The 25,055-nt window shown below is 36.6% G+C and overlaps 4 non-coding genes and 1 pseudogene across 4 annotated transcripts; 1 reads left to right on the forward strand and 4 right to left on the reverse strand.

The window, feature by feature from the left end:
• The first annotated feature begins 393 nt into the window (after positions 1-393).
• LOC126254343 (U1 spliceosomal RNA) lies at positions 394-535 on the forward strand (annotated as a pseudogene).
• Positions 536-3,944: 3,409 nt separating this feature from the next.
• LOC126254331 (U1 spliceosomal RNA) lies at positions 3,945-4,107 on the reverse strand. Its single transcript, XR_007546042.1, has one exon. It is a non-coding gene; the product is annotated as a U1 spliceosomal RNA (small nuclear RNA).
• Positions 4,108-9,326: 5,219 nt separating this feature from the next.
• Positions 9,327-9,489, reverse strand: LOC126254332 (U1 spliceosomal RNA). Its single transcript, XR_007546043.1, has one exon. It is a non-coding gene; the product is annotated as a U1 spliceosomal RNA (small nuclear RNA).
• A 5,215-nt stretch (positions 9,490-14,704) lies between these two features.
• On the reverse strand, positions 14,705-14,867 carry LOC126254333 (U1 spliceosomal RNA). Its single transcript, XR_007546044.1, has one exon. It is a non-coding gene; the product is annotated as a U1 spliceosomal RNA (small nuclear RNA).
• A 5,211-nt stretch (positions 14,868-20,078) lies between these two features.
• Positions 20,079-20,241, reverse strand: LOC126254334 (U1 spliceosomal RNA). The gene has a single exon (XR_007546045.1). It is a non-coding gene; the product is annotated as a U1 spliceosomal RNA (small nuclear RNA).
• Between the last annotated feature and the right edge of the window lie 4,814 nt (positions 20,242-25,055).

Raw genomic sequence — 25,055 nt, forward strand, 5'->3', positions numbered from 1 at the left:
GAATACGGCGCTATGTCATACAGAAGGGACAGGTACAGTCTATTAGTTACAGACAGCCATAACGGACGCCTCATTTATTCTCTAAGAAAGTACCACAATGTGTCTGGCAACTTAACTCTGCTCACAATGCGTGCTAAGAGCAGCTGATATCTCATGCGTGCGCACACAACTAGGGCCTGTCTAAGCACAAGATTCGTCAAATGGCGTCTTTAAGAGCTTTCATGCCACCACTAATAATAAGTGAGAGTTTAGTCGGAAAATAAAAGCATTTTACTAGCGTTTCCGGTTCCATGTATTGCACAACTGGCCACATGTATTGTGTTCAATGATATGCACTCGTTTGTTGCAAGCGCTCTGTATGACATTAAGGAAGGAATTTCTTAGGGTCAAAGTATACTTACCTGGCACAGGGGATACCGTGATCATGAAGGCGGTTCCTCTAAGACGAGGCTCCCCCATTGCTCGTCGGTTGTGCTGACCCCTGCGTCAGGTGCATAGTTTGTGATAGTTCGGATTGCGTTCGCGCAGATCCGGTCTAAAATCAAATAAACATAGTTAGTTCCAAATTATGGATAATGAAGGATGGTTTTTATCAATGAAGCGAAGTGCAATGGAAGAGCTTCGTCCTTGAGGAACCGTCTTCATGATAACGGTATCCCCTGTGTCAGGTAAGTATGCTCTGACCCTGAGAAACTCGCTCCTTTATGTCATACAGAGCGCATTACAACAAACGAGTGCATATCATTCTACACATTGCGTGTGGCCAGTTGTGCAATACATCAAGCCGGAAACGCTAGTAAAATGCTTTTACTTTCCGACTAAACTGTCACATATATTAGTCGTGGGATGAAAGCAATTAAAGACGCCATTTGACGAAACGGCGCTTACACAGGCCCTAGCTGTTTGGTCAAATTGGGCCGCGTAGTTCCCTTTAGCGATAGCAGATGGCTCCCATATCGAGGGATGCGCACGCATGAGATATCAGCTGATCCCAGCATGCATTGTGGGCACAGTTAGGTTAGAGTTTTGTCTTAGCCAAGCCAGACACATTGTGGTACTTCCTTAGAAAATAAATGAGGCGTTCTTTATGGCTGTGTATAACAAAAAGATTCTACGTGTACCTTCTGTGTGACACAGCGCCGTATTCCGCATTGTTTCCTTTTACTTTTGCAACTAAAAGAGCACAGGTTGATATGAACTATATTAGAAATAGCTTGTGAAGAATAAGTCTTTCGGTTATTTTTTTAGATTCTATTTAGACAACTGCTCCTGTTAACCAATCATGCTGATCGATGTCGAAAGGCAATGTACTGCACAGATAAGAACAGGGAAAATTTTCTCCAAAAACGTCTGTAACATCTGGTATGTTAAAATGTAGAAAACTTTCACTAACGTTTGCCGTTAGTGTCATGTTCTATGGAGATGTATTGTTTCGTGGTGACTCATTAATACGTATCGCGGCAACTTTATTTTCTAAGACTTGTGTAATAATGAGAAACGGAAGTGAAATGAAACATTTCTTAATATTTTCATGAAGTGGAGAAAATATGGAGCAGTTAAGGGCGAAACATGTTACTTCTTACGATCCATGCAGCATTATGATGATTGTCACTTTAGGACGACACTTCTCAAGATAATGAAACCATGCAACAACCATCAAGCCCAACACTGTAAAAAAAGGATTATGTAATTAATATGTGTTACAGCATTTTGACACCTTTTTACTCATATAATTGGTTTGGTTCACGTCCTACACAACTTGAGACCAAATAAGTAAAATGCATTCTATGTGTGATGATACATAATTAGTTAAATTACCACACTGTGTGTTCAGCCAGCACGATATAGCTGCCCGGGTGTGTGTGTGAGAGATTACTCTTGCTCATTAAAGAATTTGTCCAACAGCTAGTAACGTTTCCTTTTTTTTCTTTGTGCCCCTGCCGACGACTCAATCATCCTACTGTATGGTGGTTTATCTTCTTTACTCCTAAATTATTTAAACTAACATTTACAAACAAATAAAAAAAGTGTTTGTGGTACCATAATAATTCAAGAGGAACAAGTCATTTGCAGGTGCTTGTTCTGCATCCATGATTCAATACTGTATACAGAGTAAATGTGGCTTGATTTACAATGGACTGAAAGAATACACATTACAGAATAATCAGTAGTAAAAGTGGCTGGATTTACAGAGGAGTGGAAGGATACATACTACGTAATAATTAGTAAGAGTCACTCTGTCTGCGTGTGTGTGTGTGTTTGTCATAATCCTTTGATGAACTGAGAGATGGCTACTATTCAGTTGTCAGGGCTTTCTTCTCTTGACAATATGTCGAGTATTCATAGAATTGTTTTATTTGGTCGATGTAACGACGAGTTATAAAAGGTAATCCACCACAGTGGACAAGTAAACTCATTGCATGCTGCTTACATTAAAACTCAGAGGTTGTTTCTTCAAGACTGATGTTTTCCCTTGGAATGCTTCATTATTGTACATAATAGGACGCTCGAGTATTCACACCGACGATTCGGAATTCTCACTGTAGAGCACATATCAGTAAATCGTTACGTGGATGCGTATGTCAGGTGCTGTGAAATGGTCAGGACCACCACAACAGGGTGACATGATATGGATGATTTAGTAACTGTTTAACATTACTTCTGCGACCTGTATAAATGCACTGACATACAGCGATATTGTTTAGTGGAACTATAAAAAAGCTTTATATGAAATTTCTCTCACTGTTATATGAACACTATTATATGTATACTGTCGTAAAGTATCTTCAAATTGTTCAGTGATATAGTTATTTTATAACAATATTATAGGAAGGGAAGAGGAAGCAGATGAGATGGCACAGTTTGGTTTATTTGTTTACCTTAATTATCCAGTGATCATCTAACAATGATACAGGAATTGTCAAGGTAGTACAGTGCACATCAACAGCTCTAAATACGCATAGAATATATAACATGATTTAGAAGGACAGGAACAGGTGGTCATCAGGATCGGAGGGTAGCCACCTGTGGCCTTGATTAGAAAACCATCTCGATATTCGCCTGAGTTATTTAGCACTACCTCAGAATACCAACATCAGGATGGTTCAACAGAGTAACACCATCCTCCCAAATATGAGATCAGTATGCAATAGAACTGATAGGTAAGGACATGTAGGATGCTACGGGCTTATGATGGAAAGAAATAAAGTAAAATGAGAAAAATCATTTGTGTACCTCGGAAGTTTAATGACATGTAATGGAAGCCGAACAGAAAATAAAAATGAAGGAAATATATGGGAATGAGTGCTTTGCAAAAGGTGAGGTTGTTACATTAAACGGAATTCCAGTGGAGCTGAGGCAAAGATTAGCTAAATCTTATGTCTGAATTGTAGTACTGTACCCAAGCGAATCATATACAGGTAAAAAGAAATATAATATGTGTTGTCTGAAGAAGGAAGATATTTAGAAAGTTTCGAAATGTAACTATGGAGAAGAAAGTTTTCAGGTAAAGTGGGGTGACAGATTTAAACCTGGAGAAGTAAGGAGTCAATAAGGGAAGAGAGTTGATAATTGGGAGCTAACAAAACAAGGAAAAAATCTTGATGGGGCATTTATGGCATAGGAATTGTCTGCATCAAGGAGTTATAGAGGGAATAATGGAAGAATCAGACGAAGAACATTGGAATGATGAAGACATTACAAGTGAGCGACAGATAAGGGAGATTCTGAGATCTGGACAAGAAGGACATCATTTGGTAGACTTTTCCTTATAATACTACCATGTTCATAAATCTACCTTTACGTGTGAAAATCTGTTTGTTGTGTCTACCTGCGACTCAGTTTCCCTGCTATATGGCGACTAGCAACTTTCCTTCTCAAAATGTTACTACATTCCATCTTGGATCTCCCTTAAATTGGATTTAACAAAGTTTATTTAATATTACACCGGGTCTGCGCGAACGCAGTCCCGACTACCAAAAATTATGCACCCGAGTTACCCACATTAGGGGTAATCGCAGGGGTCAGCCCAACCGAAGTGCAATGGAAGAGCCTCGTCCTGGAGGAACCGCCTTCATGATCACGGTATCCCCTGTGCCAGGTAAGTATGCTTTGACGCCCAGAAACTCGCTCCTTTATGTCATACAGAGCGCATTACAACAAACGAGTGCATATCATTGTACACGTTACATGTCGCCAATTGTGCAATACATTGAGCCGGAAACGCTAGTAAAATGATTGCATTTTTTGACTAAACTCTCCCATATCGTCAGTGGTGTCATCAAAGCTCTTAAAGACGGCATTTGACGAAACGGCCCTTACACAGGCCGTAGCTGTTTGGTCTAATTGGGCCGCGTAGTTCCCTTCAGCGATAGCAGATGGCTCCCATATCGAGGGATGCGCGCGCATGAGATATCAGCTGCTCCCAGCGTGCATTGCGGGTACAGTTAGGTTAGGTCTTCGGCAAGGCAGATACGTTGTGGTACTTTCTTAGAAAATAAATGAGGCGATCTTTATGGCAGCGTCAAGCAAATAGATTGTACCTGTCCCTTCTGTATAACAAAGCGCTTTATTCCGCATCGTTTCCTTTTAGTTTGGCGACTACAAGAGTAAAGGTGGTACAAACTATATTAGAATTAGCCTGTGAAGAATAATTGTTTCGGATATTTTATTTGATTCTATTTAGACAACTGTTCCTGTCAACCAATCACGCTGATCGATGTCGAAAGGCAATATACTGCACGGACAAGAACAGGGTAAAACTTTCTACAAATACTTCTGTAACATCTCGTATGTTTATATGTAGAAAAATTCCACTAACTACTGCAGCAATACGATAAAAAATTAAGTGTCAGTTTACTGTTCTTCACAATCATCCTGTGAAAGCCAAACTTGTCAATATTTAGAATTTATTTGCGAAAAGAATATCTCTTTGGATGTGTTCTTATTACATATTTATTATATGTATGTTTGTAGCATACTGCGAGTGTTTGCAGCTGTCGGTGTGTTGATGAACAGAAAAATTATCTTGTATATAATTAAGGTGTTAGGAGTTTCCGTGTTCCGATGTTACATATGTAAAAAGTATGGTACTTCAAAACATAAACATCTTTAAGAAATAAACCAGTCTATTACCCCTTATGAAACGATTATTTCTTTATTCCAAGTCTGTGAAGAAAAGTAAAAACAGTTGCATTTATATAAAACTTAACAGTATACAAATTACATAATATATTCATTTTCATGTTCACAACTATATTAATGTAAAACTATTATTGATTATAAAAGATACAATATAGTTTCCTTTCCTTGATCAAACAATAAATAAACAATAGGGGCATTTCTGTTTAGAGCAAGCAAGGTTGACTGTAGGATAAATATAATGACCATGTGTTCACTGTGCACTAATTGATAAGAATTATCCTGTGATTCGTGGATTCTAGTCGAAAAAGTCCAACACTGACCAAGTTACTTCCAATATTTTAAAATGTCACCTCCTTCCCACGTCCTCTTCAGGGAGTGAAACATCCTGGGTATGTTACTGATTAAATTAGCTAGCCCAGAAACTAATAAGTATATCTGTTTATATGGATTTCTTATCCTCACAGAGATTTAGATGAACCTAGACCTTCCAAGCTGATGATTAATTTGTTTTTTGTAACCAGGTTCCCGTCACCAGGAGTCTTTTAAGAGGGTAGGTGCAGGAATCACACAATATAGTTAGGGTACATTCCAGCTTTATTCCTCAGAAAATGTGAGAGGTAAATCCATGAGGTAAAATGCATACATGCAGCCAGGAAGACATCCACTTGTCTAAATAACTAGTTTGCAAATATCTTAAATAACAATCAATTATCAACTTGCTAAAATGTTGATTTTCGTGGTTTTCTTGATAACTCAATAACAAAAAAACGTGTTGTGTTTATTCAAATAGGATTTTATTGCTATAAAACATAGATAGAATATTCACTAGGTCGTCACCACACTCCATGTAGAAACTGATCTATAATGAGTCGAGTTACTTAAACCCTTTCTGTACCATTTTTACATGATGAAAAATTTATAACTTAAAATTTTTCAGTCTTCTACAGAAATTGTGATGTGTGTTGTAGACCATCATAAGTAGAATATCCTCTGAAAATTATTAGAAGATTCATGCATTAGACAGAAATTTTATCACTGAGTCCAATTTGTAAAAAGGCGATATGATAAAAACAACGTTAAAGTTTGTAAAATGCTTTAGTGTGCCCTATGATGCCTTTTATGAACTAAAATTCCCTGGTGAATACTATATTCCATGATCTTATTCATTCTTTACTTCATTCTGTGCTTTCAGTTTCTTTCGCATTTTCCTTGCCACCTTGGTGAATCATTCTGCCCATCTTTCTCTCTTTTTTGATGAGTTTAATCTTCACATGTATTCCTTCTTCAAAAAATGTATTGTGTTTTGGTCTACAGGTATTTTAAGGCTGTTAGTTACTTTTAATTTGGCATTGATTGCTGAAAGTAATTACAGAATCATAAGTTTGTATTTGCACTATTCTTCACCCAGAAAACCAGTCACCAGACATGTCTTCCAAAGTTTAGAATTTAATGACTCAATCATATTGTGTGAATCCATCCACACACATTTTAATTTTCTTAAATATTAAATCTGTATTATAAATTGCATATAAACATCATACTTTGGATTCAATAGGGCTAAAACATGTTTTTATTTTTTTCATCGAAGAAATCGGTGTATGGTAGTGATTATTAGCACTCCCCTGTAAATTACTATGTCTGTTTTCATAAAAGAACCCGTTTTTATTTTATAAAATGGTTTGAGCCCTCCCCCATTCCTAAAAAAAGAAATAATCACCTCAGAGCAATGTGAAAACTCCAATTGAAAGTTGTCTGCACTGTCAATAACACAACACAATTCAAGCAACAAACAGTTCTAAGGCAAACAATCAAAGCACTGAACTGGGCCTAACAAGTGTGAGAAATTTACAATGCCTTTCTGTGACACAGAAGTTTGAGAAACAGATGCCAAAGTGAAACTGACAGTTAAGTTAGGAACTAATTGATGAAGTGTGTGTGTGTGTGTGTGTGTGTGTGTGTGTGTGTGTGTGTGTGTGTGTGTGTGTGGAGTGTTCAGCCCACACACACCAACATACATAATTCTCTGTAAGAGGCAGAAGGATTTTGTCTTGCCATCTTCACTTGTGTAAGGCTAAAGAAATGAATTATTTGGGACAAATTTTGTAAATTGATTTTTTGGAGCCCAGCTAACCATGTCCACCCTCTTAACTCAACAGTAGTTTTCAAAGATATTTATGTCTATACTATCTGGAATTGCTCAAAGAGAACCCATCAGGAATCAGAGAAGAATTACTCATCTTAATTCGCCATTGACCCTATGTATAACAAAATGGGCCTATTGCCTTGTACCTAATATAGATACATACTTAATGGCATGGACAATTACAGACATCACACCACAGAAATTTTTACAGAAAGTTAATCATATGTTGGACGAAGTTTCTTCAGAATTCTTGCTCTCAAATGACTGCAACTTGGATTAATCTTAAGACTTGAAGGAACATTAGAGAATACATGAGTATATCTTCTTTTTGCTTCACAAGTTCTTAAAGTCTGTTGATGAATAAGCAGTATACGGTTTCACAGCAGGAAAGACACAGTGGTGTACAAGATCTGGACATTTGTCCAAAAAGGATTAGAGACTGAAAAGTATTTTAGGTCTGTAGGAGTCACCTAAGCATTAAAACTGTAAAAGTATTTATGGTAAAAACAAGGTTGCTCAGTGCAAATGTACTATGAGTCGATTAACTCGTGTATTCTAGATCTGCCCTTGTGAGATGGTTCACTCACACACTGAGCAGTGGGCATCCAGCTGGCTCATGGTGATATTATGATGCGGAAAGGTGGGATGAGTGAGTGGAAGGCAGGGGCGGGAGGGGTCAAAAGAAGACAACTTTGCTACGAGTCTTAGCTCTACTGCCATTAATGTCATGTTCTATGGCGGTGTATTGTTTCGTAGTGGCTCATTAATGCGTATTGCAGCAAATTTATTTTCTAAGACTGGTGTAATAATGAGAAATGGAAACGGAATGAAACATATCTTAATATTTTGATGAAGCGGCGATAAGATGGAGCAGCCAAGGCCGAAAAATGTTGTTTCTTACGATCCATGCAGCATTGTGACGAATGCTATTTTAGGAACTACATTTCTCAAGATGTTGGATCCTTGCTGCAAACATCAAGCCCAATATTGTAAAAAGGGATTATGTAATTGATACGTGTTACAGCATTTTGACACTTTTTCACTCAGATAATTGGTTTGGTTTAAGTCCTACACAACTTGAGACCAAATAAGTAAAAGACATGTTATGTGTGATGATACATAATTATTTAAATTACCACATTGTGTGTTCTGCCAGCACAGTATAGCAGCCCAGGTGTGTGTGTGTGTGAGAGAGAGAGAGATTACTCCAGCTCAAAACGAATTTTCTTTTCTCCTGTCGACGATTCAATTCTCCTACTGCATGATGGTTTATATTCTTTACTCTTAAATTATTTAAACTAATATGTACAAATAAATAAAAAGACAATTTGTGGTACCATAATAATTCAAGTCATTTGCAGGTTATTGTTCTGGATCAAAGATTCAATAATGTATACAGAGTAAATGTGGCTTAACTTACCAAAGAGTGGAAGAATACACATTACAGAATAAGACAAAGATTAGTTAAATCTTATGTCTGAAGAGTAGTATTGTACAGGAGCGAATCATGGACAGGTAAAAAGAAATATAATATGTGTTGTCTGAAGAAGGAAGATATTTAGAAAGTTTCGAAATGTAACTATGGAGAAGAAAGTTTTCGGGTAAAGTGGGGTGACATATTTAAGCCTGGAGAAGTAAGGAAGACAGTAGGGGAAGGAAGATGATAATTGTAAGCTATCAGAAGAAGAAAAAAATCTTGATGGGGCATTTACAGCATAGGAATTGCGTGCATCAAGGAGTTATAGAGGCAATAGTGGAATAATGAGAGGAAGAGCATTGGAATGATGAAGACATTACAAGTTAGCGACAGATAAGAGAGATTCTGAGATCTGGACAAGAAGGACATCATTTGGTAGACTTTTCCTTATAATACTACCATGTTCATAAATCTACCTTTACGTGTGAAAATCTGTTTGTTGTGTCTACCTGCGACTCAGTTTCCCTGCTATATGGCGACTAGCAACTTTCCTTCTCAAAATGTTACTACATTCCATCTTGGATCTCCCTTAAATTGGATTTAACAAAGTTTATTTAATATTACACCGGGTCTGCGCGAACGCAGTCCCGACTACCAAAAATTATGCACCCGAGTTACCCACATTAGGGGTAATCGCAGGGGTCAGCCCAACCGAAGTGCAATGGAAGAGCCTCGTCCTGGAGGAACCGCCTTCATGATCACGGTATCCCCTGTGCCAGGTAAGTATGCTTTGACGCCCAGAAACTCGCTCCTTTATGTCATACAGAGCGCATTACAACAAACGAGTGCATATCATTGTACACGTTACATGTCGCCAATTGTGCAATACATTGAGCCGGAAACGCTAGTAAAATGATTGCATTTTTTGACTAAACTCTCCCATATCGTCAGTGGTGTCATCAAAGCTCTTAAAGACGGCATTTGACGAAACGGCCCTTACACAGGCCGTAGCTGTTTGGTCTAATTGGGCCGCGTAGTTCCCTTCAGCGATAGCAGATGGCTCCCATATCGAGGGATGCGCGCGCATGAGATATCAGCTGCTCCCAGCGTGCATTGCGGGTACAGTTAGGTTAGGTCTTCGGCAAGGCAGATACGTTGTGGTACTTTCTTAGAAAATAAATGAGGCGATCTTTATGGCAGCGTCAAGCAAATAGATTGTACCTGTCCCTTCTGTATAACAAAGCGCTTTATTCCGCATCGTTTCCTTTTAGTTTGGCGACTACAAGAGTAAAGGTGGTACAAACTATATTAGAATTAGCCTGTGAAGAATAATTGTTTCGGATATTTTATTTGATTCTATTTAGACAACTGTTCCTGTCAACCAATCACGCTGATCGATGTCGAAAGGCAATATACTGCACGGACAAGAACAGGGTAAAACTTTCTACAAATACTTCTGTAACATCTCGTATGTTTATATGTAGAAAAATTCCACTAACTACTGCAGCAATACGATAAAAAATTAAGTGTCAGTTTACTGTTCTTCACAATCATCCTGTGAAAGCCAAACTTGTCAATATTTAGAATTTATTTGCGAAAAGAATATCTCTTTGGATGTGTTCTTATTACATATTTATTATATGTATGTTTGTAGCATACTGCGAGTGTTTGCAGCTGTCGGTGTGTTGATGAACAGAAAAATTATCTTGTATATAATTAAGGTGTTAGGAGTTTCCGTGTTCCGATGTTACATATGTAAAAAGTATGGTACTTCAAAACATAAACATCTTTAAGAAATAAACCAGTCTATTACCCCTTATGAAACGATTATTTCTTTATTCCAAGTCTGTGAAGAAAAGTAAAAACAGTTGCATTTATATAAAACTTAACAGTATACAAATTACATAATATATTCATTTTCATGTTCACAACTATATTAATGTAAAACTATTATTGATTATAAAAGATACAATATAGTTTCCTTTCCTTGATCAAACAATAAATAAACAATAGGGGCATTTCTGTTTAGAGCAAGCAAGGTTGACTGTAGGATAAATATAATGACCATGTGTTCACTGTGCACTAATTGATAAGAATTATCCTGTGATTCGTGGATTCTAGTCGAAAAAGTCCAACACTGACCAAGTTACTTCCAATATTTTAAAATGTCACCTCCTTCCCACGTCCTCTTCAGGGAGTGAAACATCCTGGGTATGTTACTGATTAAATTAGCTAGCCCAGAAACTAATAAGTATATCTGTTTATATGGATTTCTTATCCTCACAGAGATTTAGATGAACCTAGACCTTCCAAGCTGATGATTAATTTGTTTTTTGTAACCAGGTTCCCGTCACCAGGAGTCTTTTAAGAGGGTAGGTGCAGGAATCACACAATATAGTTAGGGTACATTCCAGCTTTATTCCTCAGAAAATGTGAGAGGTAAATCCATGAGGTAAAATGCATACATGCAGCCAGGAAGACATCCACTTGTCTAAATAACTAGTTTGCAAATATCTTAAATAACAATCAATTATCAACTTGCTAAAATGTTGATTTTCGTGGTTTTCTTGATAACTCAATAACAAAAAAACGTGTTGTGTTTATTCAAATAGGATTTTATTGCTATAAAACATAGATAGAATATTCACTAGGTCGTCACCACACTCCATGTAGAAACTGATCTATAATGAGTCGAGTTACTTAAACCCTTTCTGTACCATTTTTACATGATGAAAAATTTATAACTTAAAATTTTTCAGTCTTCTACAGAAATTGTGATGTGTGTTGTAGACCATCATAAGTAGAATATCCTCTGAAAATTATTAGAAGATTCATGCATTAGACAGAAATTTTATCACTGAGTCCAATTTGTAAAAAGGCGATATGATAAAAACAACGTTAAAGTTTGTAAAATGCTTTAGTGTGCCCTATGATGCCTTTTATGAACTAAAATTCCCTGGTGAATACTATATTCCATGATCTTATTCATTCTTTACTTCATTCTGTGCTTTCAGTTTCTTTCGCATTTTCCTTGCCATCTTGGTGAATCATTCTGCCCATCTTTGTCTCTTTTTTGATGAGTTTAATCTTCACATGTATTCCTTCTTCAAAAAATGTATTGTGTTTTGGTCTACAGGTATTTTAAGGCTGTTAGTTACTTTTAATTTGGCATTGATTGCTGAAAGTAATTACAGAATCATAAGTTTGTATTTGCACTATTCTTCACCCAGAAAACCAGTCACCAGACATGTCTTCCAAAGTTTAGAATTTAATGACTCAATCATATTGTGTGAATCCATCCACACACATTTTAATTTTCTTAAATATTAAATCTGTATTATAAATTGCATATAAACATCATACTTTGGATTCAATAGGGCTAAAACATGTTTTTATTTTTTTCATCGAAGAAATCGGTGTATGGTAGTGATTATTAGCACTCCCCTGTAAATTACTATGTCTGTTTTCATAAAAGAACCCGTTTTTATTTTATAAAATGGTTTGAGCCCTCCCCCATTCCTAAAAAAAGAAATAATCACCTCAGAGCAATGTGAAAACTCCAATTGAAAGTTGTCTGCACTGTCAATAACACAACACAATTCAAGCAACAAACAGTTCTAAGGCAAACAATCAAAGCACTGAACTGGGCCTAACAAGTGTGAGAAATTTACAATGCCTTTCTGTGACACAGAAGTTTGAGAAACAGATGCCAAAGTGAAACTGACAGTTAAGTTAGGAACTAATTGATGAAGTGTGTGTGTGTGTGTGTGTGTGTGTGTGTGTGTGTGTGTGTGTGTGTGTGTGGAGTGTTCAGCCCACACACACCAACATACATAATTCTCTGTAAGAGGCAGAAGGATTTTGTCTTGCCATCTTCACTTGTGTAAGGCTAAAGAAATGAATTATTTGGGACAAATTTTGTAAATTGCTTTTTTGGAGCCCAGCTAACCATGTCCACCCTCTTAACTCAACAGTAGTTTTCAAAGATATTTATGTCTATACTATCTGGAATTGCTCAAAGAGAACCCATCAGGAATCAGAGAAGAATTACTCATCTTAATTCGCCATTGACCCTATGTATAACAAAATGGGCCTATTGCCTTGTACCTAATATAGATACATACTTAATGGCATGGACAATTACAGACATCACACCACAGAAATTTTTACAGAAAGTTAATCATATGTTGGACGAAGTTTCTTCAGAATTCTTGCTCTCAAATGACTGCAACTTGGATTAATCTTAAGACTTGAAGGAACATTAGAGAATACATGAGTATATCTTCTTTTTGCTTCACAAGTTCTTAAAGTCTGTTGATGAATAAGCAGTATACGGTTTCACAGCAGGAAAGACACAGTGGTGTACAAGATCTGGACATTTGTCCAAAAAGGATTAGAGACTGAAAAGTATTTTAGGTCTGTAGGAGTCACCTAAGCATTAAAACTGTAAAAGTATTTATGGTAAAAACAAGGTTGCTCAGTGCAAATGTACTATGAGTCGATTAACTCGTGTATTCTAGATCTGCCCTTGTGAGATGGTTCACTCACACACTGAGCAGTGGGCATCCAGCTGGCTCATGGTGATATTATGATGCGGAAAGGTGGGATGAGTGAGTGGAAGGCAGGGGCGGGAGGGGTCAAAAGAAGACAACTTTGCTACGAGTCTTAGCTCTACTGCCATTAATGTCATGTTCTATGGCGGTGTATTGTTTCGTAGTGGCTCATTAATGCGTATTGCAGCAAATTTATTTTCTAAGACTGGTGTAATAATGAGAAATGGAAACGGAATGAAACATATCTTAATATTTTGATGAAGCGGCGATAAGATGGAGCAGCCAAGGCCGAAAAATGTTGTTTCTTACGATCCATGCAGCATTGTGACGAATGCTATTTTAGGAACTACATTTCTCAAGATGTTGGATCCTTGCTGCAAACATCAAGCCCAATATTGTAAAAAGGGATTATGTAATTGATACGTGTTACAGCATTTTGACACTTTTTCACTCAGATAATTGGTTTGGTTTAAGTCCTACACAACTTGAGACCAAATAAGTAAAAGACATGTTATGTGTGATGATACATAATTATTTAAATTACCACATTGTGTGTTCTGCCAGCACAGTATAGCAGCCCAGGTGTGTGTGTGTGTGAGAGAGAGAGAGATTACTCCAGCTCAAAACGAATTTTCTTTTCTCCTGTCGACGATTCAATTCTCCTACTGCATGATGGTTTATATTCTTTACTCTTAAATTATTTAAACTAATATGTACAAATAAATAAAAAGACAATTTGTGGTACCATAATAATTCAAGTCATTTGCAGGTTATTGTTCTGGATCAAAGATTCAATAATGTATACAGAGTAAATGTGGCTTAACTTACCAAAGAGTGGAAGAATACACATTACAGAATAAGACAAAGATTAGTTAAATCTTATGTCTGAAGAGTAGTATTGTACAGGAGCGAATCATGGACAGGTAAAAAGAAATATAATATGTGTTGTCTGAAGAAGGAAGATATTTAGAAAGTTTCGAAATGTAACTATGGAGAAGAAAGTTTTCGGGTAAAGTGGGGTGACATATTTAAGCCTGGAGAAGTAAGGAAGACAGTAGGGGAAGGAAGATGATAATTGTAAGCTATCAGAAGAAGAAAAAAATCTTGATGGGGCATTTACAGCATAGGAATTGCGTGCATCAAGGAGTTATAGAGGCAATAGTGGAATAATGAGAGGAAGAGCATTGGAATGATGAAGACATTACAAGTTAGCGACAGATAAGAGAGATTCTGAGATCTGGACAAGAAGGACATCATTTGGTAGACTTTTCCTTATAATACTACCATGTTCATAAATCTACCTTTACGTGTGAAAATCTGTTTGTTGTGTCTACCTGCGACTCAGTTTCCCTGCTATATGGCGACTAGCAACTTTCCTTCTCAAAATGTTACTACATTCCATCTTGGATCTCCCTTAAATTGGATTTAACAAAGTTTATTTAATATTACACCGGGTCTGCGCGAACGCAGTCCCGACTACCAAAAATTATGCACCCGAGTTACCCACATTAGGGGTAATCGCAGGGGTCAGCCCAACCGAAGTGCAATGGAAGAGCCTCGTCCTGGAGGAACCGCCTTCATGATCACGGTATCCCCTGTGCCAGGTAAGTATGCTTTGACGCCCAGAAACTCGCTCCTTTATGTCATACAGAGCGCATTACAACAAACGAGTGCATATCATTGTACACGTTACATGTCGCCAATTGTGCAATACATTGAGCCGGAAACGCTAGTAAAATGATTGCATTTTTTGACTAAACTCTCCCATATCGTCAGTGGTGTCATCAAAGCTCTTAAAGACGGCATTTGACGAAACGGCCCTTACACAGGCCGTAGCTGTTTGGTCTAATTGGGCCGCGTAGTTCCCTTCAGCAATAGCAGATGGCTCCCATATCGAGGGATGCGCGCGCATGAGATATCAGCTGCTCCCAGCGTGCATTGCGGGTACAGTTAGGTTAGGTCTTCGGCAAGGCAGATACGTTGTGGTACTTTCTTAGAAAATAAATGAGGCGATCTTTATGGCAGCGTCAAGCAAATAGATTGTACCTGTCCCTTCTGTATAACAAAGCGCTTTATTCCGCATCGTTTCCTTTTAGTTTGGCGACTACAAGAGTAAAGGTGGTACAAACTATATTAGAATTAGCCTGTGAAGAATAATTGTTTCGGATATTTTATTTGATTCTATTTAGACAACTGTTCCTGTCAACCAATCACGCTGATCGATGTCGAAAGGCAATATACTGCACGGACAAGAACAGGGTAAAACTTTCTACAAATACTTCTGTAACATCTCGTATGTTTATATGTAGAAAAATTCCACTAACTACTGCAGCAATACGATAAAAAATTAAGTGTCAGTTTACTGTTCTTCACAATCATCCTGTGAAAGCCAAACTTGTCAATATTTAGAATTTATTTGCGAAAAGAATATCTCTTTGGATGTGTTCTTATTACATATTTATTATATGTATGTTTGTAGCATACTGCGAGTGTTTGCAGCTGTCGGTGTGTTGATGAACAGAAAAATTATCTTGTATATAATTAAGGTGTTAGGAGTTTCCGTGTTCCGATGTTACATATGTAAAAAGTATGGTACTTCAAAACATAAACATCTTTAAGAAATAAACCAGTCTATTACCCCTTATGAAACGATTATTTCTTTATTCCAAGTCTGTGAAGAAAAGTAAAAACAGTTGCATTTATATAAAACTTAACAGTATACAAATTACATAATATATTCATTTTCATGTTCACAACTATATTAATGTAAAACTATTATTGATTATAAAAGATACAATATAGTTTCCTTTCCTTGATCAAACAATAAATAAACAATAGGGGCATTTCTGTTTAGAGCAAGCAAGGTTGACTGTAGGATAAATATAATGACCATGTGTTCACTGTGCACTAATTGATAAGAATTATCCTGTGATTCGTGGATTCTAGTCGAAAAAGTCCAACACTGACCAAGTTACTTCCAATATTTTAAAATGTCACCTCCTTCCCACGTCCTCTTCAGGGAGTGAAACATCCTGGGTATGTTACTGATTAAATTAGCTAGCCCAGAAACTAATAAGTATATCTGTTTATATGGATTTCTTATCCTCACAGAGATTTAGATGAACCTAGACCTTCCAAGCTGATGATTAATTTGTTTTTTGTAACCAGGTTCCCGTCACCAGGAGTCTTTTAAGAGGGTAGGTGCAGGAATCACACAATATAGTTAGGGTACATTCCAGCTTTATTCCTCAGAAAATGTGAGAGGTAAATCCATGAGGTAAAATGCATACATGCAGCCAGGAAGACATCCACTTGTCTAAATAACTAGTTTGCAAATATCTTAAATAACAATCAATTATCAACTTGCTAAAATGTTGATTTTCGTGGTTTTCTTGATAACTCAATAACAAAAAAACGTGTTGTGTTTATTCAAATAGGATTTTATTGCTATAAAACATAGATAGAATATTCACTAGGTCGTCACCACACTCCATGTAGAAACTGATCTATAATGAGTCGAGTTACTTAAACCCTTTCTGTACCATTTTTACATGATGAAAAATTTATAACTTAAAATTTTTCAGTCTTCTACAGAAATTGTGATGTGTGTTGTAGACCATCATAAGTAGAATATCCTCTGAAAATTATTAGAAGATTCATGCATTAGACAGAAATTTTATCACTGAGTCCAATTTGTAAAAAGGCGATATGATAAAAACAACGTTAAAGTTTGTAAAATGCTTTAGTGTGCCCTATGATGCCTTTTATGAACTAAAATTCCCTGGTGAATACTATATTCCATGATCTTATTCATTCTTTACTTCATTCTGTGCTTTCAGTTTCTTTCGCATTTTCCTTGCCACCTTGGTGAATCATTCTGCCCATCTTTGTCTCTTTTTTGATGAGTTTAATCTTCACATGTATTCCTTCTTCAAAAAATGTATTGTGTTTTGGTCTACAGGTATTTTAAGGCTGTTAGTTACTTTTAATTTGGCATTGATTGCTGAAAGTAATTACAGAATCATAAGTTTGTATTTGCACTATTCTTCACCCAGAAAACCAGTCACCAGACATGTCTTCCAAAGTTTAGAATTTAATGACTCAATCATATTGTGTGAATCCATCCACACACATTTTAATTTTCTTAAATATTAAATCTGTATTATAAATTGCATATAAACATCATACTTTGGATTCAATAGGGCTAAAACATGTTTTTATTTTTTTCATCGAAGAAATCGGTGTATGGTAGTGATTATTAGCACTCCCCTGTAAATTACTATGTCTGTTTTCATAAAAGAACCCGTTTTTATTTTATAAAATGGTTTGAGCCCTCCCCCATTCCTAAAAAAAGAAATAATCACCTCAGAGCAATGTGAAAACTCCAATTGAAAGTTGTCTGCACTGTCAATAACACAACACAATTCAAGCAACAAACAGTTCTAAGGCAAACAATCAAAGCACTGAACTGGGCCTAACAAGTGTGAGAAATTTACAATGCCTTTCTGTGACACAGAAGTTTGAGAAACAGATGCCAAAGTGAAACTGACAGTTAAGTTAGGAACTAATTGATGAAGTGTGTGTGTGTGTGTGTGTGTGTGTGTGTGTGTGTGTGTGTGTGTGTGGAGTGTTCAGCCCACACACACCAACATACATAATTCTCTGTAAGAGGCAGAAGGATTTTGTCTTGCCATCTTCACTTGTGTAAGGCTAAAGAAATGAATTATTTGGGACAAATTTTGTAAATTGCTTTTTTGGAGCCCAGCTAACCATGTCCACCCTCTTAACTCAACAGTAGTTTTCAAAGATATTTATGTCTATACTATCTGGAATTGCTCAAAGAGAACCCATCAGGAATCAGAGAAGAATTACTCATCTTAATTCGCCATTGACCCTATGTATAACAAAATGGGCCTATTGCCTTGTACCTAATATAGATACATACTTAATGGCATGGACAATTACAGACATCACACCACAGAAATTTTTACAGAAAGTTAATCATATGTTGGACGAAGTTTCTTCAGAATTCTTGCTCTCAAATGACTGCAACTTGGATTAATCTTAAGACTTGAAGGAACATTAGAGAATACATGAGTATATCTTCTTTTTGCTTCACAAGTTCTTAAAGTCTGTTGATGAATAAGCAGTATACGGTTTCACAGCAGGAAAGACACAGTGGTGTACAAGATCTGGACATTTGTCCAAAAAGGATTAGAGACTGAAAAGTATTTTAGGTCTGTAGGAGTCACCTAAGCATTAAAACTGTAAAAGTATTTATGGTAAAAACAAGGTTGCTCAGTGCAAATGTACTATGAGTCGATTAACTCGTGTATTCTAGATCTGCCCTTGTGAGATGGTTCACTCACACACTGAGCAGTGGGCATCCAGCTGGCTCATGGTGATATTATGATGCGGAAAGGTGGGATGAGTGAGTGGAAGGCAGGGGCGGGAGGGGTCAAAAGAAGACAACTTTGCTACGAGTCTTAGCTCTACTGCCATTAATGTCATGTTCTATGGCGGTGTATTGTTTCGTAGTGGCTCATTAATGCGTATTGCAGCAAATTTATTTTCTAAGACTGGTGTAATAATGAGAAATGGAAACGGAATGAAACATATCTTAATATTTTGATGAAGCGGCGATAAGATGGAGCAGCCAAGGCCGAAAAATGTTGTTTCTTACGATCCATGCAGCATTGTGACGAATGCTATTTTAGGAACTACATTTCTCAAGATGTTGGATCCTTGCTGCAAACATCAAGCCCAATATTGTAAAAAGGGATTATGTAATTGATACGTGTTACAGCATTTTGACACTTTTTCACTCAGATAATTGGTTTGGTTTAAGTCCTACACAACTTGAGACCAAATAAGTAAAAGACATGTTATGTGTGATGATACATAATTATTTAAATTACCACATTGTGTGTTCTGCCAGCACAGTATAGCAGCCCAGGTGTGTGTGTGTGTGAGAGAGAGAGAGATTACTCCAGCTCAAAACGAATTTTCTTTTCTCCTGTCGACGATTCAATTCTCCTACTGCATGATGGTTTATATTCTTTACTCTTAAATTATTTAAACTAATATGTACAAATAAATAAAAAGACAATTTGTGGTACCATAATAATTCAAGTCATTTGCAGGTTATTGTTCTGGATCAAAGATTCAATAATGTATACAGAGTAAATGTGGCTTAACTTACCAAAGAGTGGAAGAATACACATTACAGAATAAGACAAAGATTAGTTAAATCTTATGTCTGAAGAGTAGTATTGTACAGGAGCGAATCATGGACAGGTAAAAAGAAATATAATATGTGTTGTCTGAAGAAGGAAGATATTTAGAAAGTTTCGAAATGTAACTATGGAGAAGAAAGTTTTCGGGTAAAGTGGGGTGACATATTTAAGCCTGGAGAAGTAAGGAAGACAGTAGGGGAAGGAAGATGATAATTGTAAGCTATCAGAAGAAGAAAAAAATCTTGATGGGGCATTTACAGCATAGGAATTGCGTGCATCAAGGAGTTATAGAGGCAATAGTGGAATAATGAGAGGAAGAGCATTGGAATGATGAAGACATTACAAGTTAGCGACAGATAAGAGAGATTCTGAGATCTGGACAAGAAGGACATCATTTGGTAGACTTTTCCTTATAATACTACCATGTTCATAAATCTACCTTTACGTGTGAAAATCTGTTTGTTGTGTCTACCTGCGACTCAGTTTCCCTGCTATATGGCGACTAGCAACTTTCCTTCTCAAAATGTTACTACATTCCATCTTGGATCTCCCTTAAATTGGATTTAACAAAGTTTATTTAATATTACACCGGGTCTGCGCGAACGCAGTCCCGACTACCAAAAATTATGCACCCGAGTTACCCACATTAGGGGTAATCGCAGGGGTCAGCCCAACCGAAGTGCAATGGAAGAGCCTCGTCCTGGAGGAACCGCCTTCATGATCACGGTATCCCCTGTGCCAGGTAAGTATGCTTTGACGCCCAGAAACTCGCTCCTTTATGTCATACAGAGCGCATTACAACAATCGAGTGCATATCGCTGTACACGTTACATGTGGCCAATTGTGCAATACATTGAGCCGGAAACGCTAGTAAAATGATTGTATTTTTTGACTAAACTCTCCCATATTGTCAGTGGTGTCATCAAAGCTGTTAAAGACGGCATTTGACGAAACGGCCCTTACACAGGCCGTAGCTGTTTGGTCTAATTGGGCCGCGTAGTTCCCTTCAGCGACAGCAGATGGCTCCCATATCGATGGATGCGCGCGCACGAGATATCAGCTGCTCCCAGCGTGCATTGTGGGTACAGTTGGTTAGATCTTCGGCGGGCCAGATACGTTGTGGTACTTTCTTAGAAAATGAATGAGGCGTTCTTTATGGCTGTGTATAACAAATAAATTGTACGTGTCCCTTCTGTATGACATAGCGCTGTATTCCACATTGTTTCCTTTTAGTTTTGCGACTAAAAGAGCACAAGATGGTACGAACTATATTAGAAATAGCCTGTGAAGAATAATTCTTGCGGATATTTTGTTACATTGCATTTAGACAACTGTTCCTGTCAACCAATCACGCTGATCGATGTCGAAAGGCAATGTACTTTCACTAACTACTGCAGCAATGCGATAATCAATTAAGTGTCAATTTACTGTTCTTCACAATCATCCTGTGAAGGCCGAACTTGTCAATATTTGGAATTTATTTGCGAGAAGAATATATCTTTGGACGTGTTCTTATTACATATTTATAATATGTATGGTTGTAGCCTACTGCGAATGTTTGCAGCTGTCGATGTGTTGATGGACAGAAAAATTATCTTGGACATAATTAAGGTTTACCTTACCATATGCTATTCCAATAAAATACGTGTATATATGCAACAAAACAGACATGTTAAGAGTTTCTGTGTTCTGAAGTATGGTTCCATATGTAAAAAGTATGGTACTTTAAAACATAAACATCATTTAGAAGTAAACCAGCCAAATACCCCTTATGAAACGATTATTTCTTTATTCCAAGTCTGTGAGGAAAAATAACAACAATTGCATTTATACAAAACTTAACAGTATACAAATTACATAGTATATTCATTTTCATGTTCACAACTATATTAATGTAAAACTAAAATTGATTATAAAAGATACAATCTAGTTTCCTTTCCTAGAGCAAAGAATAAATAAAGAAAAGGGGCATTTCTGTTGAGAGTAAGCAAGGTTGACTGTAGGATAAATATGATGACCATGTGTTCACTGTGCACTAATTAATAAGAATTATCCCGTGATTCGTTGGTTCTAGTCGAAAAAGTTCATCACGAACAATGTCACTTCCAATATTTTAACATGTCACCTCCTTCCCACTGCCTCTCCAGGGAGTGAAACATCCTGGGTATGTTACTGATTAAATTAACTAACCCAGAAACTAATAATTTTATCTGTGTACATTGATTTCTTCTCTTCACAGAGATTTAGATGATCCTAGACCTTCGAAGGTGATGATTAATTTGTTTTATGTGACAGGGTCCCATCACCAGGAATCTTTTATGAGCGTAGGTGCAGTTATGACACAGTAAAGTTAGGGTACATTCTAGCTTTGTTCCTCAGAAAATGTGAGAGGTAATTGCATGAAGAAATATGCATACAGGCAGCCAGGAAGACATCCACTTGTCTAAATAACTAGTTTGCAAATATCTTCAATAACAAGTAATTATCACCTTGCTAAAATGTTGATTTTCATGGTTTTCTTGATAACCCCAGGAGAAATAAACTTTTTGTGTTTATTAAAATTGGATTTTATTGTTATAAAACATAGGTAGAATATTCACTGGGTCGTCACTACATTCCATGTAGAAACTGATCTATAATGAGTGGAGTTACTTAAACCCTTTCTGTACCATTTTTACATGATGAAAAATTTATAACTTAAAATTTTTCAGTCTTCTACAGAAATTGTGATGTGTGTTGTAGACCATCATAAGTAGAATATCCTCTGAAAATTATTAGAAGATTCATGCATTAGACAGAAACTTATCACTGAGTCCAATTTGTAAAAACGGGATATGATAAAAACAACGTTAAAATTTGTAAAATGCTTTGGTGTACACCTATGATGTCTTCTATGAACTAAAATTCCCTGGTGAATACTATATTCCATGATCTTATTGTTTCTTTGCTTCATTCTGTGCTTTCAGTTTCTTTCCCATTTTCCTTGCCTCCTTGGTGAATCATTCTGCCCGTTTTTTTCTCTTTTTTGATGTGTTTAAGCTTCACATGTATTCCTTCTTCAAAAAATGTATTGTGTTTTGGTCTACAGGTATTTTAAGTCTGTTAGTTACTTTTAATTTACCATTGATTGCTGAAAGTAATCACAGGATCATAAGTTTATATTTGCTCTATTCTTCTCCCAGAAAACCAGTCACCAGACGTGTCTTCCAAAGTTTGGAATTTAATTTATTTATTTCATACGTGTTATGTAGACCCATTAGCGATAATTCGCTTGCGTGTAGAACGTGTCGTATACATAGATTTGAGACATTTGTTATTAGTAATAGGTTGTACAATGAATAATGTATTTAAAAAAGTGTTTACAAGAATTGTTTTTTGTAAAAAGTTACAAATTAAATTCAACAGACTTACAATAGATCAAAATCAATCCACATATTCTCATACATAAATTCGTACAGCGAGTAAATGGTTTTACTTAGAAGATACTGTTTCAGTTGATCTATAAAAGTAGGTGGGTGAGTAACTGACATTTTTAATGCCTGAGGAAGAGCATTAATTATTTTTATGCAAGAGTAATGTACTCCTTTTTGCACCATATTTAGATTCTTTTGCTCAAGATGTAGATCATTATTTACCCTAGTGTCATAGTTATGATACATGCTGTTCACTTAAAAAAGGGAATGGTTTTTACACAAGAAACACATGAGAGAGAAAATATACTGAGATACTGTTGAGAGTATTCTCAGTTCTTGGAAGAGTTTCCTGCAGGAATGGTTGTAATTGACACCACACAGAATCCTAATGACTCTTTTCTGGGCTATGAGGATTTTGTTTGCCTTTGGCTGGTTTCCCCAGAATACAATTCCATAGGCGAACAGGGCATGAAAATAACGAAAATAGGCAGCTTTCAAACTATTTAAGTCACTGAAGGAAGCAATCGCACAATTAGCGAAAATTTCTGAGCTTAGTTTTTTTATATAGGTAAGGAATGTGTAAGGACCAGTTTAGATTGCTATTAACAAGTAGACCCAGGAACTTTGTTGATTCCACTCTTGCTTAATTCCCATCATTCTATTTAACATTAATCTCCCCTTCGATACTTTGGCTTGTATGGAGTTGAATCAATTGAGTTTTTTCAAAATTTAGTGATAATCCATTAGAGGTAAACCAGAAAAATGTCTCCTGAAAAATTTCATTTACATTGATTTCAAGATTAGTATTTTGTTGAATTGTCTACCAGAATCGTCGTGTCATCGGCAAACAAAGTAAATTTTATCTTAGCTATTGTACATGTTGGCAGGTCATTTATCAAAATAAGGAAGGGTAGAGGACCCAGGATAGAGCCCTGTGGGACTCTACAGTTTATTGTGCACCTAGAAGAGGACACTGGTTCCCCGTTAGTGTCGTTTATCATGACATTCTGTTTCCGGTCCTTTAAATAGGAGGCAAGCCACATCCCTGCTTCTCCAGTTAACACACAAAATTTTGCCTTTCTCAGAAAAATCTCATGGTTCTCGCAAACGAACAACTTAGAAAGGTCACAAAAAATTCCAGTTGGAGACATTTTATTATTGATTGATTCAATAATTACATAGGTGAAAGAATATATTTCATCTTCTGTTGAGATGTTTTCCTCGAAATCATATTGTGTGAATCCATCCACACACGTTTTAATTCTCTTAAATATTAAATCTGTATTATAAATTGCATTTACACGACATACTTTACATTCTATAGGGCTAAAATAGGTTTTTACTTTTTTCATCGAAGAAATTGGTGTATGGTAATGATTATTAGCGCTCCCTTGTAAATCCCTATGTCTGTTTTCATGAAAGAACCCCTTTTTCATTTTATTAGATTCTTTGAGCCCTCCCCCATTTCTAAATAAAAAATAATCACTTCAGAGCCATGTGAAAACACCAATTGAAAGTGGTCTGCACTGTCAATAACTCAACACAATTCAAGCAACAAACAGTTCTAAGTCAAACAATCGAAGCTCTGAACTGGGCCTAACAAGTATGAGAAATTAACAATGCCCTTCTGTGACACAGAAGTATGTGAAACAGATGCCAAAGTGAAAGTGACAGTTAAGTTAGTAGCTACATGATGAAGTGTGTGTGTGTGGAGTGTTCAGCACACACACACCAACACACATATTTCTCTATAAGAGATGGAAAAATTTTGTGTTGCAATCTTCACTTATGTAAGGCTAAAGAAACGAAGAATGTTTTGGGACAAATTTTGAAAATTGCTTTTTTGTAGCCCAGCTAACCATGTACACCCTCTTAACTCAACAGTATTTTTCAAAGATATTTAAGTCTATACAAGCTGGAATTGCTCATTGAGAACCTAACAGCAATCAGAGAAGAATTACTCCTCTTAATTCGCCATTGACCCTATGTATAACAAAACAGGCCTGATACCTTGTACCTAATATAGATATACTTAATGGCTTGGACAATTACAGACATTTATCCCATCACAGAAATTTTTACAGGAAGTTAATCGTATGTTGGACAAAGTTTCTTCAGAATTCTTGGTCTCAAATGGACTGCAACTTGGAG

This window comes from Schistocerca nitens, chromosome 4 (assembly GCF_023898315.1).
Source record: "Schistocerca nitens isolate TAMUIC-IGC-003100 chromosome 4, iqSchNite1.1, whole genome shotgun sequence".
NCBI lineage: Eukaryota > Metazoa > Arthropoda > Insecta > Orthoptera > Acrididae > Schistocerca > Schistocerca nitens.